Source organism: Panthera uncia, chromosome F1, assembly GCF_023721935.1.
Source record: "Panthera uncia isolate 11264 chromosome F1, Puncia_PCG_1.0, whole genome shotgun sequence".
In the NCBI taxonomy this organism is placed as follows: Eukaryota; Metazoa; Chordata; class Mammalia; order Carnivora; family Felidae; genus Panthera; species Panthera uncia.
The window spans coordinates 22996072-23017367 of NC_064813.1; the positions used below are offsets into that span (position 1 = coordinate 22996072).

A 21296-nucleotide genomic window follows, 5' to 3' on the forward strand; every position below is an offset into this window, starting at 1 on the left:
TCACAGCAACATGGAAAAATGACACGAGCACCATTTTAGATGAACACACCCTCAGGAGCAGTCAGTCAACGTCTCCATACGACTCGTTCCAAGAGGCTATTATCAGGCAGGAGAAGAGAGGGATGGGAGAATTGGCTTTCAGTTCAGCTTCTGGCTTTATTTATACGTCCTTTTTAAAAACAGAATCTGGGAGGTAAGGCCTCTCCCCCCAGAACCAGAGGGAAAATTGAGTGCCCCCAACCGGGAGGGCCCCACAGTCTTTTCTGACCACTGCCAACTCCCTCTCTGAACGAATGTCTAACAAGTCTAGATAGTTGCAGAACATCGAGATGAGGTGATGTCCTATTTTCAGCAAGCTAGAGGAAAAACTTGAGTCATCTTTAGGAAAGGCTTTAATATCGCCTTCACCTCTCTGTGTGTCTTCTTGGATTGAGGCAATGGTTCTCATGGGGGAAGAAGCATCTGCTGGAAGGTGCCTTAGGAAATGTGTGGGTGCGTTTGGTTGTCTTAATGGTTGGGTTGGGATGCTCTCAGTGTTCAGTGGGGGAAAGGGCAGAGATGCTAGAAAGGCTGAATGGCTCTGGGTGGTGTCCCCCACCAAGAACGATCCTCTGTCTTGCATGACTCCTGGGTGCCCGTTGTGTGTGTTTGAGTGGAGAATGTGTTTGGGATGATCTGAGCATAAACCTGAACTCTATTTTACTCATAAAGCATTTGTTGCACATTTTCAAATACACAAAGTTTTCCAGGAAAGCAACTGTTGTGGAAATCAAGGACGGACTGGATTTGGAGGTGGGGGGGGGGAGTACTTTACCAAGAGCTGTTCACCTTTTAGAAAAATCACATCCCTGATGGCAATGCCACTTGTGGTACCTGAGTTACCAGACTCACATACCTGTACCAGTCTGCATTCGCAACTGTCAGATTCACGGGAGCTTCTGTTCCTGCCCAGGGAGCATCTGATACTTTGTGTGGCTCTTAAAGTAATCACAACAAACCTTTATGTATTGAAACACACGCAATTAACATAAGCGATTTTCATTTTATTTCTCCTTTGTATTGCCATTAGGGCATTATACGGAGTTTTACAATTATGTGTAAGGTGGCTAATATTAGTTTAATATCAGGAATATAAAAGGGGAATTATAGAATATTTGTTTTTGGCAAGAGGCATTGGTTTTGATCTAGGTTCTAAACCAAGCTTGAGGTTACTGGTTTAGGTTTTACAACAGAAAACATCTTGAGAGAAGAACCAAGCAGGTGGTTTGTCAGGTATCAGACTCCCTGAGTCACATGCTACTCTGAGGCTCAGATGTTTCTGAGAACACAACCGTCTGCAAGCATTAGGCAGCTCATGGGAAAGAGTGAAGGGTCGGAGAAGCAAGAGCGCAAGGGTCCTGTGGGGCACCTTGGGGCACCTAAGTCACAAACCGGGACTTAGCTCCTGCTGACTGCTGCCTGCAGGAGTGTAGGCACGGTGTTGCTAGAGGTTTTTGTTTTTTTTTTTCTATTGGAAGCTGGCAAGCTTACATGTTGGCAGTTGCATTAGGTAGGGTAAGGCTAGTCTGCTCTAACAAAGGGAGCCAATACAATTGTCTTAAGGAACCAGGATGTTGATTTCTTCTGCAGGTCATGGTCAAGGCAAGGCCACAGCCCCCTCTGGGTGTCAGCAAGGAGAAGAGGGGAGAAGGCGTGGAAGAGAGTGTGTGAAGCATTATTAAGGTCCGGGCTCGGAAGTGGCCCATCTCAGTTCCACTGTGCCCATTTGGTGGGCAAATGTACAGCCATTGTCCTGCTGTAACACAGCCAGCGACCGCCAGTGTACCTCATTTAAACTTTTTAAAAATACATCATGTGGACCAATGCAGTACGGACCACATGGCTGGACTTGGCTCAAAGACTGCCGGTCCTGCCCTGCTGGCATTTATCATTTAGTCGGGGATTTAAGTTCCACACACAATTCACAATAGAGGAGGAAGGAGGAAGGTGGGTGACACAGGGTATTTAAGTTGGTGCAGGAGTGGCAAAGTCAAAGTAAACACTCTTAGATTGGAGGACAAGAATAGACCTTGAATGCTGGCAAGGGAGTTTTTGTTGAGGTTACCTGCCCCGCCTCAGGAAACCTTTCCTGACAAATCCCTCGGGGCCAGCCTCGGTGCTCCTGCGAAACACTCCCGATGAAATGCCAATCGCACTGACTTCTTGTCTGTTTTTGTCTTTCCATCTAGGCTGCAGTTATATTTTGCTCACTGTTATAGCCTCAGGATCTTTCAGACTCACTGGAATATGGTAGGTGCTCAACAAATACTTGATGAATGACTGAAAAACATCCTCAGAGCAGTGGACAATGAATGCATATTACAGTCTGTGTGAGGCAACATCACAGTGTTTTGGTAGGAAGATTAATCTTGCTATCTTGCTTAGAAGGCCTGAGTAGCAGGACACAGAAAGACTGGGTTGCTTGCGAAGCACGCGGTGAGCGGGAGCAGAGATGTCCTGTGGGAAGGGATGGGCTTGGAAAGGCTGATGGATTTGGTGGGGGGTGGGGGTGGGGCGCAGTCTGAGTGAGGAGTGGAGAATGAGAAACTCTTGATTCTGGTGTTGACCTTCCCGTCTGAAACAGCACCAACAGAGGAGGCCGCTGTACCGGTCAGCCTGGGAAGGCCTGAATGGCGGAGACAGCAGTGAGCAGTGAGCCCTCGAGGGCTCTGTGTGCTACCGAATGGAGTTAAAATAGAAATGCTAGGAGAGGCATCTGGTTTAAGGAAGCATTTACGATGGGCTTTGAGGCCTGGCTAACATGAATACTCTGAAAAGGCAGCTCAGCTTCATTAATTGGCCAAGAATACAGTAAGAGTCCAATAAGTATTTTTATGAATGAAAGAATAAATTAAAAATGGGTGGATGGATGGATGGGTGGATGGATGGCTTTGGTTTGTATTAGACTCTTTGGAAAAATGATGAAGAGGACGATTGAGGATTCTTCCCAAGTTAGAAAGTTTTTGGTTGCTATGTCAGGCCTTGGCCTCTCGAGGCAATTGAAGAGACACATAATCTCTGAGGAACAGGATTCTGCTGGACGGGATGGGGGGTTCAGGGAAAAGTCAGGTCACCTCTTCCCTGAGCCAGTGATCTAGCTGGATCTCGCCCCTGTGGCCAAGGATCAACCCAACTGCCAACCTTGTCAGTCACACCAGCCAGGCTGGGAAGGCTTCCGCACCACCAAATGTTGGCAGCCGGCCCTAGCATCCGCTGTAACATCCTCACGGTGGTAAAAGACACAGGTCTTCCATTGTGTGCAGGCGAGGGAGGCTGCGGATGGGGGCCCCAGACAGAGAGCAGATACATAGGAGAGGAGGCAGCCTCCACAATCAAACAAAGGCTTGGCTGTGTTAGAGGATCCCTCAGGGAGTCAGACATTCAGATGATCAGGCTTGAGTTAAGGAAAAACCTTTCTCTGCAAATAGAGCAGGTGCCCGGAAGTCGGAGCACCAACTCAAGATGCTGTGGGAAGCAAAATTGAAAGGCCCAGGGTGGCTGGTAGTCAAGGTCATGGTGCCACCAAGCAGGCCTCGGGAGCTAGGGGTGAGGAAGAATTGGACTTGGTTTTAGTCCCTGGACAAGGAGGCTATGAATGTGGCTGGAGGTAAAGAAGAGGCAGAGGATAATCGTGTTGAAGGAGAACTTAGAGATGAGAGGTCAGAAGTCTTGGGGTTTAAATTCAAGCTTTACCGATTAGCAGTTGACCGTGAGTACATTTCCTTCTTTGTGCCCTCAGTTTTGCACCTGTTCTGCTCTGGCGCAGGATTGTTGAAGATGGCAGAGGAGAAATGGACGTGCCCAGAAGAGGAGCAGAGCCCCACACCACTGTGAAGGGCTTGGGCATCAGCGATCATGATTTCTCTGCATCTCCTCACGGTGCTCAACGAATATAAAACAGCAGCAGTTCCCAGCTCAGAGACCCCACCCTGAAATATTCCCCACCAAAGTCAAGCAGGCTGCAAATAACCTGAGGGAGCAATGATTTCCCCTCCCGAAGCCCTCGGGATCAATTAGAACTAATCAAAGATTTGGCCCAAGAATTATAAATTGGAATTGATATAAAGTACTTCACTTCCAAACACCTCATTCTTCCCAAAATGATGATTCAAATAATTGACATTCTGAATGAGACTGAAAAATGTGCTTTGGGAAGAAGATGAGATTCCTTTGCCGAACAATAGATTCAGTATTTTTGGAATGACTGAGAACAACAAAGATAAAATACCCAAACCTACCTCATGAGTCAGTCAAGCTAAAAAACCAGATGTTGCCATTATCCAAGTTAAGCGAACAATGCTTTCTTAATTATTTGTTCTAATCAGTCAAAGGTCAGCATGACCTAGGATCTGACTCTAAGTCTGCTGAAGAGAAAACACTTTAAAATTCAACTTTTGGGTTTATGGTAGATGCTCAATAAATATTTGTAGGATGAATGAGTGTGTAGGCTAAGAAAGCATTCATTGAAATAGGTCCTATAAGATCTAAGAGCAAGGGCTGGGAGGCACCCCTTGGCACCCTTGGCACTTGTCAGTGGGCCCTGCACTCACACAAACTCAGGGCATGATGGGTGGGGGAAAGATCAGTTATTATGATCACATTCATCATTTATAAAAATCAGTAATACAAATTTGTCCTGGAAAATAGCTGAATAGTTATTTATTTATTTACTTATTTATTTAAAATGTTTATTTATTTTTGAGAGAGAGGGAGAGACAGAGAGACAGAGAGAGAGAGAGAGCATGAGCAGGGGAGGGGCAGGGAGAGGGAGACAGAGAATCCCAAGCAGACTCCGCACTGTCAGCACAGAGCCCGACTTGGGGCTCAAACTCACTAACTGTGAGATCGTGACTTGAACAGGAGTTGGATGCTTAACTGACTGAGCCACCCAGGCACCCCCGCTGAGTGAAGTAGGTCTCTCCTGCATCCTGAAATCTTGTTACTGTAATTACCCAAATCAATTCAACATCTACTGAGAAAGAGTGCAGATTGTTCAAGGATGAGAGGGAGCCATTCCTAATTCCCTGAGAATGGCAGTCTAGGTGGTGGTGGAGTTGGGGCCAGGGGCCCCAGAGGCTGGCAGAAGAGCTGGCTCTGGGCGTCAAACAGGCGTGACACTCCCCCCGGGTTGCTGCATCTTTCAATTATCGTAATACTTTCGAGAGTCACCCACGTTGCTTTATCAGTAGTTATCCAACTAGCATTCCATTATATGGATATACCACCATATGTTAAACTGTTTGCCAGTTGATGGGGATTTGAATAGTTTCTACTTTTCAGTGATTTGAATAGAGCTCCTATGAGCATTAAGAGTATAAGTCTTTGTGGACATATGCTTTCCTTTCTCTTGGATAAATACCTAAGAATGGGATTGCTGAGTGAAATGGTAAATGGATGCTTATCTTTATAAAATTCTGCCAAGTGTGTGCCATACCATTTTTTGCACCCCCATTGGCTATGTATGGAAGCCCCCATTGTTCCACACTCTTGTCAACACTTGGTGTGGTCGATTTATTTAACTTTATTTATTTATTTTAGTTTTAGCCATTCTGGTAGCTATGTAGTGGTATTTCATTGTGGTTTTAATTTGTATTTCCCTAGTGACTATTGATGTTGAACATATTTATCAAATGTGTACATATATTATATACAGCCTTATCAGATATATGCTTTACACATATTTTATTGCAGTCTGTGCTTTATCTTTTCATTTTTCTTACCACTATCATTTGAAGAGCAGGGTTTAAAATTTTTGATGAAGCCTAATTTATCAATTTTTGCTTTGATGATGCATGATTTTTGTGTTCTGGCTAAATATCTTTACTTAATCCAAAGCTGTAAAAGCTTTACCCTTTGTTTTTCTTTCAGAAGCTTTACAATTTTCTTGCATTTAGTACTAGGATCCATTTCAAGTTCATTTTTGTGTGTGGTCTGCAGTAAAGGTCAAAGTTCATTTCATGAATATGGAGGTCCGATTATACCAGCACAACTTATTAACCATAGATGTGTGGACCCATAGCTGGACTCATACTCTGTTGCACTAATCTATCTCTACTTGTGTGTCTATACTCTGTGTGTGTCCAGGACCACATTGTCTATTTTTGTAGCATTATGTTAAGCCCTCAAAGTTGAAAAACAACTTTGTGTTTTTTTTGAAATTGTTTTTCCTAGATCCTTTGCATGTCTATATAAATTTTATAATCAGTTTGTGAATTCCCATACAAAAGCCTATCAGGATTTTGATTGAGATTACTTGAACCTATATAGGTATTCATTTTGATAAATTAGATGAATACCATTGCTAACTGCCACTGATTTTTGAAACAAGCTTTGGCATTTCAGTAAACTGGTCAATTTTCAACTAGGCTGAGGGTTGAGGAGCCTATGAGTCTCACCGTCTCTTCCGATCCTAGGATGCAGTGAGATGAGGCATCGCTGTGGTGATAGAAACACCACCCTGGAATGTACCCAAGGCTCCAGGGACCACCATTTTGTCCTGAGAGGAAAGCCAGCCTCCTCCTTCAGGGGAACTGTGTGTCTGCGATGGTGAGGCACAACCTCACAACTCAGGCCCAAGACCAGCTGTTTTAGGCATTTCCAAACAGCCACCCTTCCCTTGTTTGTCCAGAGCAAAGTTCGTGTGGTTTTGGAAAAGTAGTCTTACTCAGAGCCCAAGAACACCACAGGCCCCAGGAAGAGAGTATTCTGGGAAGGGGTTGAGGAGAGGCGCTGAGAAAGCCAGGGCGGAGGCACAATCTTCTGGAAGCATTGCCACCACGAGTGGGAGGTCTTCCAAATGGAATATCCAGAGCTGAGGCCACGATTGCCGCACGGCTCCCCTGGGGCGCACCCTCAGAAAGCTGCAGTTCGGCGGCAGAATTGTTGCCTGTTCTTTATACTGTGAATTGTTAGCAGCTTCTAAATAGACCATTCATTTTTCCTTTTAGCACAGAAGGGTCTCACAACTCCAACTACCACCACAGGCTTGAGTATTTCAAGTCAAAACATTCCCCGAACCACAGCCCTCGGGTGAGATACAGGGCTGGCCAAGAGTTTGGAGTAAAAACAACCCCCCACCAGCCTGGAAATCACTGGGTACACAGGAGGCTGGGGCACCTTGCTCGCACAGGCTGGGAGCCTGAGCATTTACCAGAGTTAATCTGATAAGGCTACCTTCTCTACCTGCCTCCACTTCCCCTCTGCCCCAGGAAAGAAACCCATTCCAGGACCTGGATCCCAGGGGGAGTGGGGTGTGGGGCACAGAGTGGGACAGCCTACGGCACATGGAGAACCTGAGCCATTCCCTCCTTAATTATGGAAAAAAATAAAAGAGGCTTTTGTAACCACCGCCCCCCCTGCCCCCGAACCCCTGCAGCTGGGTTTGAATCAGGGAACTGCGGATCAGTGCCAAGCCTCAGCTCAGAGCCTACTAGGTCCGCTGAACAACTCCGGGAACAGCAGTGCGGTGGCAGCTGCAGGGAAGCCAGCCCCAGTCAACCCGGCAAAGCCGGGATCCCAGCAGTTTCGGCTCCTGGGGCCTTGGCCACAGCCCAGCTGGTGAAGGAGATCCAGGAGGTCTTAGTGGACGCTCGCAGTGTGTCGGTTGCTTTGTGGGAAAGGGTGGCTTTATCAAGTGCTTTGAAATCTAGGTCTCAGACACCAAGAAGGTATTTGCAGGCAAGATCTTGCCGAAGTCGCTGCTGCTGAAGCCGGTCCAGAAGGAGAAGACGCCCACGGATATTGGCATTCACCACAGCTTCGTCCACCAACACGTCATGGGCTCCATGGCTTTTTTGACTACAACAACTTGTGTTGGAGCTCTGCTGCTGGAGATCTCGGGGGAGGAAAGCACCGAGCGAGCCCGCGGCCCGCTACTACCTGTGGCAGATGGTCCCTGGCTGCCACCACCTGTACCGAAACTGGGTTAATCACTGGGACCTCAAGCTGGGCTAACTCCTACTCAGTGAGGATCTGGGGGCGAAAATAGGGGATTCTCACTGGCAACCAAAGCCGAGTATGACAGGGATAGAAGGAAAACCCTGTGGTGCTGAGCCAGAGGGCACACTTTGGAAATGGACACGTGGTCTATTGGATGAGTCGTGTATACCTTGTCAGCGGGCAAACCACCCTTTGAGACTCTTGCCTAACAGAGACCTCACAAGAATGAATACACTATTCCCACGCACATCGACCCCATGGCCACTTCCCTTGTTCACAAGATGCTTTGGACAGATCCCACTGCCTGTCAGACCACTCAAGAGCTGCTCCATGATAACTTTTTTTTTTTTAATGTTTATTTATTTTGGAGAGAGACAGAGAGAGAGCAGGGGAGGGGCAGAGAGAGAGAGGGAGACACAGAATCCCAAGCAGGCTCCAGGCTCTGAGCTGTCAGCGCAGAGCCTGACGTGGGGCTCGAACTCACAAACCCGGAGATCATGACCTGAGCCGAAGTTGGATGCTTAACCAACTGAGCCACCCAGGCGCCCCTCCATGCCTAGTTCTTTACTTCCTGCTACATCCCCACCCTTGTCCACACCTGCCTCCCCATTCCACTGAGGTTTTCAGTTGTTCCCAGCAGCCTGGACCTGAGCAACGGGAAGCCTCTCATAATCCTCAGGGAAGGCGATGAAAACCCCAAGCCCCACCCCCCTGGGAAAGAGGGACTCGTGGTCCGGGGTACCTGTGAGGTGGTAGTCTGCCACCCTGGTGACACGCATGAACAGCACGACGGCCGAGTGGTTACAAGCCAGGCCTCTGGGTCAGATGCCCTGATCCTGGCACTAGCACTTCCTTGCTGTGTGACCTTGAGCAAGTCACTCAATCTCTCTGAGGCACAGTTTTCCTCGCTGTAAAGTGAAGAATCAGCAGTTACTTTATAAGGGTTATTGGGAGGAGTTGGTGAGGAACATTTTGTCACTGGTCAATGAGTGGCAGTGACAATTCGAAGGTGGAACACTGGGATCCAAATGACAGCTTTAATGCCCCACTTCCCTGGAATGATGCCGACTCTGCCAGTGTTTGAGAGACTCGGTTTCTACCAGGAAGCCCATCTCACCTGGGACTTGAAGGTGGGAACTCAGTGCTGACCACAGCCAGGTTTTAATGTAGGAAGAGGCTTCATTTTATGCTGGGGTCCTCCTACTTATTGCGAGGACCCCATCTATTTGCTTATATATCAGAAGATCCTCAAGCTTTTTCCTTCCAATTGTGTGTCTGTGGTGGAGAGAGGAGAGGCGGGGAGAGAGGAGGTGTTTGAGGCCACCTCTGTGACCCCTGGCAGGAGCCAGAGGGGGCCTGGGGCACCAGAATACCACTGCATCAGCAGAGGCACAAATACCGGACAGATTATCCCAAGGATAAAAGAGGATTTAGGGTGACTTGATTTAAAGCTTCCCTTTCTCCTTTTTTGGGCAAAGCCCTGGTAGTTGGGTGGGACTGAAAACAGACAGGGCCTTGTTAGGGACTTGAACTTGCGTGTGTACAATGACAGAGTTTCAGAAAGGGATTTCTCCTTCATATGCCCCTCCGGTCATGTGCCATCCAACCCGATCTTTAAGTGTAAAACTCCATTTGTATTCCAGTGTGATTGTCTCCTGGGGGCTCCAGCCTTGGTTTGCAGCCGATGAGAAACATTCAGGGGGGCCATCAGCTGACAACACAAGACTGTGGGGAACCGGCCAGCGTCCCTCTCAGCGTCCTCACCACACGGCTGGGCCCCTGGGGGGCAGGGTGATGGCGGATCTGCCTCTACAACCACTTTTCACTGGCTCTTCTCTGTGTTGGTGGTATTCATGGCTGCCAGTCCCTGGTAGGGACAGCAGAGCATGAGAACCTAGCGTCGGGTCAATTACCAAGTGTCCAGCATACCAATGACCAGAACCGTGTGAACAATTGGGACAAGTGTTTGAAATTCCAGCCGTGAGCCCGGCTGTTCCATGTGGGGACAGGCATATGTCTTGGGTAACATCCCAGCTGGCAGTTTCCAAATTCTCCAGGAATTCAACCTCTGCAGCCCCCAGCTATAATAATGATAACAAGCCCCACCTCCTGCCCCACTAAAGGCACCGGGCATATAAATGCTGCTTTTCTGTTTATTCAGCTCAGGGGCTCCACGGAGAGGGCAGCACTCTTGCCTTCAGTCCCCTGAGACCAGGGACTCCTGCACACAAAGGCTTTCCTCCAGGCAGGGATCAGTTTTCCCTGAAGTTTGTCCATTTGGGGGGGGAAGGGGTTCATTTCCCGGATGCTGTGTTCCAGCCTGAATACACCTCCCACAATGAGGGACATCCCGAAGGCTGAGGGGCAGCAGCTCAGGGTCCGGGTAAAGCAGGGGCTGGCTGAGGCTGCTGCTTGAGATTAGCCACGAAGGGTAAACTTCCTGCCCGGGAGGGCTGGGTGGCCAGTGGAGGCGGCAGCTTTCCTATCGGGGTGTCTTCATGAAATTCTCTTTCTTTGGAACAATTGAGCAAAATCGTGCCTGGAAACCAGATGGAACCTGGAGGCCTTTCCCTCGCTTGAGTGCTTCATCGTCCAGGCGTTGACTCATTCTCTTGTCCCATATCAACAAGAGGGACGCCCTTTCTGTGTCATTGGGGAGTCCCCACCCATTCTCCCACTTGCCTTGCTCATTCTCCCCATCCAGAATGATCGCAGAGCTTTTTTTCCCCCCACCCCGAGTGCTCACAGCCTTGGAGTGTGTGTGTACAAACCGGCCCGCTACTGTTGTTTAACTCCTAAAGGGCAGGGTTTATTTTGTTCAGTTTTGTTTGCTGGTGCCCAATTCAGTGGCATGCTGTGTAGACACATGGTTCTGGAATCCTCCCTGTACCTCACAGTTGCCTGGGGAGATATTTAAAAATGCTCAGCCCCACTCCCAGAAACCCTGATTTAACCGACCTGAGGTCGGGTGGTGATGGGCTGAAAAGCTCCCCTGGGGTGATTCCAGTGTGCAGCCATTGTTGAGATGTCCCCAGAGTAGAATATCAATAAAAACTAGCCTTAGAATGACCCAGTCAGACAGCTTTGCCCAAGTAGCACTTTCTCTTTTATTTATTATTTTTTGAGGGAGGGCTGGATTCTCAACCCCTATCACATCTTGCATGTGTTCACTGTTTGTGACATTTATTTGAGCCATAAAACTCTCGGGGAACCAAGTTCTGGAAGGCTACTGGCAGGCATTTGTCCTGTGATGTTTGGAACTGCACTGAATATCTCCCTACATCTTACGAAATTCCTGCCTCCGACACACAGGATTCTCTCACCCATCCTCTGGGTTCATTCCATGCCTATCAAACCTCTTCCTCAACGTTTTCTAGACTGCAGGCCACACCTTCTGAGACTTGGTGGCAAGTGGTCGTGGGCTATTCTGAGGGGCTATGTGAGAGGTCCCAGGTGGGCCACACAGTCCCGGAGGGAGACCCATGTGGACAGGGTATTTTGTGCCAAATTGGAACACGCCCAAGGCCGGATAGAGTCTCACCCACGGCAAATGTGAGAGAAGTGGAATCAAAAAGTGAGGGTTGAGCCATTGCCAGGAGCTGAGGGGCTTCAAGGGAAGGCACAGTCCGGATCCGCCATCTATATGGGAGGGCTGGAGCGAAGACCATAGAAATGTGAGATGAAGAACACATTTGTCGTGCTACCAGAGCTCCTGGGGAAGGGAGATCTGCTCCCTGTCATACCTTGAATGCTCTCACTCGTGTCTGACTGCAGCCTGAGTATAACCTGCTGCAGATGGTCACTGGGCTGAGGTGGCTCCTGGATCACTCATGTGTCCCTTTAAACATGATGAAATATTCCAAGTACACAGAAGAGTCTTTCGAGAATACTGTCCAAATAACACGGATACCCTATCTCCCCAAGTTTGCTTCAGCCATTTTTTTGTTAAGTAGACTCCATGCCAAGGCAGGGCTTAAACTCACGACCCCAAGATGAAGACCCGAACTGAGATCATGAGTTGGACCCTCAACCAATTGAGCCACCCAGGTGCCCCATCTTCAGCCAATTTTTAAAACGTTAACCCTCCTCAGCACCATTTCCTTCCCTCTCTTCATACTCTGTTGCAATTGGTCTTTGTCTCTCCCATGCATGGTACTATACATGTCAGTATCCACACGTAATATACGACATGGTTTTGCAAGCTTTCCAAGTTTATATGCGTGTCATCATATGGTATCCTCTGAATGTTTTTCACTCACTGTTTTTGAGGCTTATCCATGTTGATACAAGATTGACTGCATTACTATTTATTTATCCTTTCTCTTTTTGATGGGCATTTAGGACTGTGTCTAATTCTTTTCGTTAGAAATAATGCTAAACATGATGTGGAATGTCTACTCTGGTACAAGTGTACTTGTGCACAGGTGTTCCACTCTCTCCCTGAATGCCCTTCTCCATGACCATTGCAGCTTTCAGACCCACTGCCCACCCACACTGGGCTCTGCTATGGGCTCAGCCTTTCTCAGCACTGGCGGTTTGGCTCTCAGTCAGTGAGTGTTTACACTTGGCCTGGTCGCTGGGCACTTGGTGACCTAGTCTGACACCAGAACTCTCCATGGCTCAAGTCTCAGGGCTTCCACCCCAAACCCCACCACCATCTGGCCCATCCTGTAAGGGAGAGTTCTTTTTGTCCGGAAAGACTGGTGTATCTTGGAGCCATGAGGCAGGCTCTCATGCAAGTGGTCCATTTTAGCTGGACCTCAAAGGAAGTTCAGTTTACGGTGATAGGGAAAAATGAAGAGTTTTCCAGACGAGGAGAGAGCAGGAAGCAGAAGAGAATAAACACGACAGGGTAATGTAGGGGCGAAGACCCGGCAAAGAGCGGACAGCCCTGTGGAAGCTGGTTCTGCTGGGGAGCAGGCAGCTGCATTTGTAATGCAAGGTGAGTGGAAGGAGTTAAAGCTTCATGTCTACCTCCCGATGACTCTGTGTGAGCATTCTGGCAAGAAGTGGTGGATGGGCATTGTCAGTGGCAGGGTGATGGTGGCAGGGAGAACCCTGGGAGAAGCACCCGTCCCCCACAGCCATCCCCTGGACCAGCCCCGAGCTTCAGGATTGCTCACTCCTAGCCTTGTGGTCTGCCGCCTTATTTTCCTCCAGCCCACTGAGAGTTAAGGCTCCGGGAAGCCGGGCCTTCTTCCGGGAAGTTAAGGCTTCCGGGAAGCCGTGGCTCACAGGCCACTTCTCACCCCTCTGGCCTCCATCTGAGAGAACTTGGGCAGCCACACGCGGGGTTCAGCCCAGCAATTACCAGGGAACTGGAAGCTGACGTTGCTACCGAAGGCGTGGAGAGTGGACACCAAGGGGCAGTCTAGAGTCCTGTCAGCTGGACTCCTCTTCGACTTGAGGTTCAAGAGAAGCTCCCAAAGCCCCACTCTGGGGCACAGGAGAGAGGAGACCAGCACATGTGTGGGGAGGGGTGGAGCAGGGTTGGGGTTAGGGTGCTCTTTAAGCTTGGCAGGCCTTGTGATTTCCTTTTTTTTTTTTAATTAAAAATTTTTTTTTAATATTTATTATTTATTTTTGAAAGAGAGAGAGAGACAAAGCACAAGTGGGGTGGGGTCAGAGAAAGAGGGAGACACAGAATTTGAAGCAGGTTCCAGGCTCTGAGCTGTCAGCACAGAGCCCAAGGCAGGGCTCTAACTCATGAACCACGAGATCATGACCTGAGCTGAAGTCAGACACTTAACCGATTGAGCCACCCAGGTGCCCCTTGGCCTTGTGATTTCAAATGAACTTCCACAGGAAGAAACAGGCTCGTTGTGTTTGAAAGAATTTACCCTGAGCAGAATCTTGGGCTTTTGCCTTGTTTGACAGCCCATAACACTCGCCTGTAAATCTGAATTTCCAGCTCTACTGCTTGCAGGAAAAAACCTGGGAATAGTTATCAACTCCTTCTCCTTGGCAGGCTGTCATCCTCCCACGCACCACCTCCACCCCAACTTGCACCTCCACACCATTAGGAAATCACAAGGCAAATATTCCCAAGGGCAAGGGTGGAGGGCAGAAGGCTGGCTGGGCTGGCTGATGGACCAGCATCAGACGTGAACAGGCTGATGCATCAGGGAGGACAGAGCCAAGGGCAAGTGCTTTTGACTTCATGCTTGGAGGCTGTGTGTATGTGTATGTGTGTGTGTGTGTGTGTGTGTGTGTATTTCTCTTTGGTAGAGCCTGAAAGGCCAGTGTAGTTGAGAGAATCGATTTTTTTGAGCCTCCCATACGTGACAGGTACTCACTGTGTTGGAGGTGGGCAGGAGAGAGACTGTAAGGTACCTGCCTCATTTTTCGTGCTGCTTCTCCTGCATTTGACTTTGAAGAGGGCCATTCTGTAAGTCCTCATGTCCCTGCCCCCCTATTTGGGAGACCCCAGTGCCTGGCATACACTGTGCAATGAACACACATGGGCTGGCTGAGTGCCTTCATGAAGCAGGTGGTTGTTCATTGAATGTTTACTATGGGATCTCCTCAGATCAAACTTATGAGAAAAGTGTCATTTTTTACTGATGAGGTGCACTAGGCTCAGGAAGGTTAAGTGACTTGTCCAAGGTCTTGCAGCTAGGAAGTCATGTGTGTGCGCATGTATGTGTGTACTGGGGAGAGTGAGTGGAGATATACAAGAGATTTAAGAGGCTCATGGCATGATTTTTTATTATTGCTCATTCTTGCACCTTCATCAAACCCGTGAATTTGTGCATTTGTAGAAGCTGACGGGATTGAGTGGGCTGTCCCTGGAAACTGGGGGCAATGAAGACAAAGTTGGGGGCTTTCCAAGTGGGTCCTGGATGCAGTACATATCTGCAAAATCAGAACTTGAAAGAATGGATAGGAGAAGCCCTGTGTACCGAGAATAGGGAAGAAGAGAGACGCAGGGAGGGACAACAGGGACAAGATCTGTGACATTTAAATGGCCCCCTCCTGGAGATCCAGGAAAGAAGAAAGGCACAAAAAAAAAAAGAACAAAGCCAGGTCAACTGTTAAAAATTATTTAATAGAAAGTCCAATGTCAAAATGTAACAATAAACAAAAATACACATGTATAAATATGTATATATAATTAGACCTGTACACTTTCTCAGACCCTTTTCAAAATGGAACAGAATCATCATTACATCTTGGTGGTCAAATCAACAATAATATTCGAGCGATGTGGCTGCTGAAGCAGTTGGAGGGTTCAAAGAATTCCAATCATGAGAGAGCCGGGGATGTCGCCAAACGTCCTCTTCTGGAGACCCAGAGAGGGAAGATGAGCAATCCCACGACTCTGGACAGTGTACCTGATCTTTTCTTAGCACCTGTAGCCACGACTGTCTGGGGATAGCTTTCCGGTCGGGCAGGTTTTTAATTCTTTAAATTATGTTGTGTGAAGAGTTTGCTTGCCCTGTCTCCCAGGTCAGAAGCTCCTGGGGATTTTATCTTAAGACCTTCTTATTCCGCAGGCCAAGCGCCAGCACGGTGGTTTGGGATGGACGCCATCAAGGTGTGCAGCTTTGCTCTTAAAACAGTAGTGTCCAAAGTGGGTATGCACATCCCAGGGGGGTACTTGAGATCCCCCTCAGGTGTTCAGAGAGAAAATACCAGAACCTCTGTTTATGATATTTTTTTTAATCTTATTCTTTTAAGATTTCTATGTTGTATACTTTTTATAATGTGTCTAATATATTAGTACAGGAATATTATGAATATGCGCTTTAAATAAATTTCTAAACATACAGAGGAGGTGCTTCTCACAGAGTTTTTGCTGATAGGCATGTGCGGTGGAAATAATGGGCACCCACTGCTTTACAGAGTTCATGTGCATGCAGAGAGCTGGGGAGCCTGCCCAGCTGGGCTCCCATGTCCGCCCGAGGAAGCTTTGCAGGTGCTCAGAAAGGCGATGCCCCAAGTCACCTCTCAGACACAACTGAGAGCTGATGCCTCCTGATCCTGCCACTATTATCTCCCGTGAATGTAAGGCCCTTCTCCCAAATAAAACACAATACGCGGAACAAATACACAGCCACTGACAACCAGCAAGGAGGCATTTGGATCTTTTCCCAGGGACAGTGAGGGAACTAGACCAGAGCTGACAATGGGGAGAGGATGCCCTAAGGCAAACCTCGCCATATCCCATGACCACCCCCTACTGCCACTGAGGGGACCCTCCAGGACCTTGATTTTAAGGTAGGCGAGTGTGAGGCCAAAGGTTCTTCAATTTCCAACGTCATGATAACCACGGGCCAAATTCTAATCGAAACAGGCCAGGCCTGTGGGACATTTGGGAACCACAAGACACCGAATTAGAAATTCCTCAGCAAGGAGCCAGAGGAGCATCTGGCAAAAGGGTGGGTGTTTGAGCTCCAATCTTTCCAAGGTTCAGAAGGCTGGTGTTGCTGTAGAATATGCCAAGGCTGCACCCAGGGGGCAGGTGTGGGGGTTTTGCAAGAGGTCAGTCCCCAGGAATATTCAGAACCCTTTGGGGTCTCCGAGCAGAAGACCAAACCGTACCTTTGGCCCCTAATTCCTCCAGCCTCTTGGGGAAACCAGCACTTGTTCGAGCCTTTTCTTAAGTTTCTAGAAACCGTGCTGCCTCATAGCTAGTATTTTGATTCATTGAATTCTTTCTCTTCTCTTTATAAAATTTCTAATCATTTGTGGGGATGGGGGAGGGCAGAACCCAATGCTCTGAACTCCGAATGGGTTCTCTGGAAAACCGAGAAGGCACTGTGAATTGTCTCCACAGAGAGACTGCTTCTCCCCAAGCCTCCCTGCCTCATGACCGGAAGGTGCAGAGCTCTGAACTCTGGTGGCTCCTCGGTCCCCGTGAGGTCCATGGCAGCTGTCTAGGCCTGCAGGTATTTTCCATGTGCATACATTCCATTTGTGCTTTTTTTTTTTTTTTAAATATCCCCTTTCTTTGGCAGGATTCAGGTAGTTACTCCGGACAGAGCAAAGGCTTGGCCACAGGGCGTGACCTAACTCGGTGAAAGGCTGCCCGAGCGCAGCAGCCTTTGGGTAGAATGAATGAAGGGGTCACACTAGGCCAGCCAGCCCTCTGCTGCTTCCCATGTATTCAGCTTAGGGCACACCCTCATCACAGGGTCTAGGCCAGCCTCCTCCCAAGAGGTATTCTTAACCTTCGTGGCTCCACGGACAGGTCAGGATGGCCAGGCAGTGTGCCCTGTATGCCTCTAAGCAAGATCTAGCCCAGGTTAAAGCCCTTGAATGCAAACAGCTTTTGGCGGGAGGACAAGGTGCTGGGGTGGGGTGGGGGCAGAGGCAGAGGACACCTGGGAACGAATCATCTCAGCGAGCAACTGTGAGCTTTCACAGCAAGAGGGCCGAGCCTGGCCCTGGTGCTACCCACACTTACCTCTCTGGGTGACCTCAGCAGTGACCTCTGACTTGGAGAGCAGAGCATGGCCTATAGCTCTTCTTTAACCCCCCCCACCCCAGGTCCACTGTGAAGCCTCTGAGGTCCTTTGGGACCGGCCAGCTGACTGCTTGTCCTCACCCTCTTTCCTCGACTCCTCAGCTCCCAGCTTCAGCGACTTTACCCCGACAGCCTACGCTGTCTCTCCTTTGGGCTGAGACGCACGCTGTTCCCTCAGCGTAGAAGGCCCTTTGCAACGCTCTCCCTTAGTCCTCTAACAAACTTGAGCTTTGATGTCACCTCTTTCGGGGAGCCCCTGATTCTCCAAGCCGGTCGGCTGTTACTCTGAGATGCTCCCGCAGCACCCAGTACTGATCCCACAGTGTCTTCCCAACTAATGGCAGGCTCCTTGAGGGCAGGAGCTATGTTTGGTTCAACCGGGTATTGCTGGCAATTAGCTCAGTGCCTGGAGTATACTGTGCGCTCTATAAACACTGAATGCATGAGTCCTCAACACTGGAGAAGGCAATGCTAAACATGCTACATCTGGGACAACCTGGAGGAAGGGCCCCAAATCCTACAGGAAGGGGCTCTAGCACTGCTGTTGGAGCATCCTAGTGGAACTGCCGAAATGCCAGTCAAGGTCACACTGGATGAACAGGAGAGCGTGTAGGAAACGCTGTAGATGCAAATGGCTGGATGAGGCACATACCCTGAGGGATGAATCCTTTATGCACCACGGATAGGGAAAGGAGGCCAGCCACGATATCCAGGCTAGAAGCCCAGGTAAGTCAAACATGTCAGTGGCAGGGCACCCTGGTCCAGAGGGGGCACAGGGTGAGGTGACCAGCAGACCTCTATCCTCCTGTTTCAGTCTAACTCAAACTTTCACGAGAGGGATCACCAGCGTTTCCTGTTTTGTCATTACTAGAGTTACACCAATACTTTCCTAGATGTCATCTTAGAGATTACAAAAAGCAAAATACAGCTTTTCCTTGAAGTATTTCAATGATAAAGTAGTTATATTTTCTTTCTCTATGCATCTTTGTGCATGTGCATGTGAGCGTGTGTGTGTGTATGTGTGTGTGTGTTAAGAAAATAGATCCAAATTTAGAGTCCTAATAAGGCAGCTGCCTGATTCTGTTCCAGGGAAATAGATATGAATTTTTAAAAATAAATTTGCATCTTGTTTTGAATGGAAAAGCTGGCTTGAAATCTATTGTGAAGCTTCCCTTCCCTCGCTCACTTGACTGTCAAGAAAGAACAGTCCCTGAAGGTCTGGACGGAAATGCCCAAAACACAGGGGCTGTTCAATCACCTCTGGGTCTAGGCCAAGTGGTCCCTAAGGTGCCAGAGCTATTTTCAATCCTAGGGACCCTAAGGCAGTTCTGGCTGAGTTTATGGAGTTCTTTTTACTGCCTTTAAGTCTTACTCAATCAAGTTCAAAGCCTTGGACTAAAAATAACTCCTAGAAAGGGAAAAACAGAGAATTCTGGGTAGAGGCAGAAGACAGTATTAGAATGAGGCCTTTGGTTTAGGAATGAATCTTGCTGAATTAAAGCCATTTCTCTGGCTTACAAGAGAGAAGAGCCATTTCCCACGTTATCTTGAAGGAATTTGACAGCTGCCGGGTTTGAAGGAGGTGAGATCTTGGGGATAGTTTTCACAGGAAAACTGAACTTAGCACCCCCTCTACACAAGGAAATTCTTTTGATTCTTTCAACCCAAGTGAGGGTAGGGGTGGGTCCCCTCTAGGCAGCACCTTTAACAGTTGCCATGGAGACGTGAGTCATCTTCTATCGAGGATGTGCCTTTAGAAGCAAGGAAAGGAACTCTGGGGAATTCTTGGGCTCTTCTGACCTTGGACAAGTTATTTAAATGACTATTCAAGTCACTACATGACTATCCAAAACATTAAAGTCTTGAGAGAGATTCACATCTAGTTTCAGTGCTTATACTAGCCTGGAAAATACAGACCCCGGTTCAAACATCAAAAAGAGACATCAAGACCTAGCCCACAAGAAAGGATTGTAAGTCAATGGTCGAGGCCTTTCCTCTACCTTTGAAGCTCAGATTCTCCCACACTTCTCTGCAAGGTTAAGGCTTTTCACCTTAAAATGGTGCAGCCTGTGATGAAATAAGCCTGGGGAGCCAGGGAGGGAAATCAAGCATTCAAAGGCCTGTTCTGGCTGCATCTGGCCGCATCTGGTGTTTAACTGCAGAAGTCCCAGGTTCCTTTTCCAGATGCTGTCAGGATTCCAAGAAGAGAGACCTGTGCTTAAATTCCCAAAGCCTTTTTCTTGTGGACCCTACACTCCTGTTAGCCAGTGGCCTCTCCTGTTTGTGGGCAGCTCATCAGATACAGGAAGGCCAAAGAAAACTTCCCCATGGCAAAGCCAGCTGGTGACGAGCCAAAAAGAGAGTCTGGAAGGTAGATACCCTCAAAGGGTTGTTTTCACAGTGTTGCAAAGGGCATAGTAATAATAAAAAATTCGGAAAATACTTGAATGACATCTTTCCTTCTTTCAACATGGGCATTTATGTCGGATAGATGCATTCTGTACTTACGATACACTACTTAGGACACGAGGGGGACAGATTCGCTTCACAGGATTATGGTGAGGATTATACGAGACAATTATACAATGCCTAGCACAGTATCTGGCACAGAGTTGAGTATAATAATAAATATTAGTTTCTTTTCCTCTTTCCCCAAGATTAAGATTAGATCCCAGATAAGGTACAAGAGTCTCCTGAAAGACGTGGTATAGATAGTCTTCAGGTTTGTCACAAACGTAAATATATTCACCCACCATCTTCATTTTCTGCTGTAGCCTTTTGACCCTTTCCCAGAGACACACATAAAGGTGACTGAAGGACATATTTTCCCCTTGGAAAAACAGGTCCATTCATTGGCAAAAGGCAACCCATACAACTCATTCACAAAATTCCAAAGGTTTATTGCAAGGACAGTTGCCACGGCGTGAAAGCCGACAGCCTTATCCAGCTTCACACAAGCGCGTGGGGGTCTAGCAGTCCACACGTGACTTCCAGAAGCCAATGTTCCTGCTTCCTGCCACCTTTTCATCATGTCTCTAAATATATATTCCCTTTCCTCGACCCGGTCTTCTTTTCCTTCTGGCGTTTCAAGCAACTTAACAAAAAGCTTTATTTCTGAGAGGTACAAAGAAATAAAGCTCTGAAAATGCCTTCCAGGTGCAGAAGCATGGAAGGCAGATTTTATGTAAAATTATACAGTGCAATCTAATACGCCTTTTTTTTTTTTTTTTTTTAATTTGGGAGTTGGGAGAAGGGAGGCTGCCTTAGACACCAATCGTTTTGCCTTTCATAAAGAACATACTAGAGTCCCGGAGTCCAAGATTCAGAGTCAGTATTTTCTTGGATTAAGAATTTGATCATTTTTCTTCCTAGGAAACCAACATATTTAACGGAGTTTCTTTTCTAAGGCCAGTAGAGATGGAGCGCTCTTAAAATCCTTGCCTAATGTCTGAGCAGAATTTGTAATCAATATGCTGGCCTGCATCACAGGCTCTGAGGTAAAATTCACGAGAGGTATAATTTCTGCTTTTAGCGGGCTTATGGGAGAGTCTGGCCCTCAGAGGAAGAAAGTCTTGATGAGGTTGGGAGGAGGACAGAGGTGCAACTCAAAGCAGGATGGCATCAAATGGGGCCAGGAAGGGGGCGCCACCGTCCCTGGGCTGCTCCTGGGGGCTCTGAGGTCACAGGCGGGTCACTTCGGACTCTGGGGGCGCCCCTGACTTGCGGCAGCGCCAGTGCAGAGCCCAGACGACCTGAGGCTACTCCTCCACCAGCTCATCTCATCTCTTATTCGAGTCAGAGACTGCCCGCCTCAGACCAGGGGCTCTGCAGAGGGGGAGAGACCTGTCTC

General features: G+C 48.2%; 1 pseudogene; it reads left to right on the forward strand.

The window, feature by feature from the left end:
* Window positions 1-3630: 3630 nt before the first annotated feature.
* LOC125925786 (serine/threonine-protein kinase PLK1-like) lies at window positions 3631-17604 on the forward strand (annotated as a pseudogene).
* The last annotated feature ends 3692 nt before the right edge of the window (window positions 17605-21296 follow it).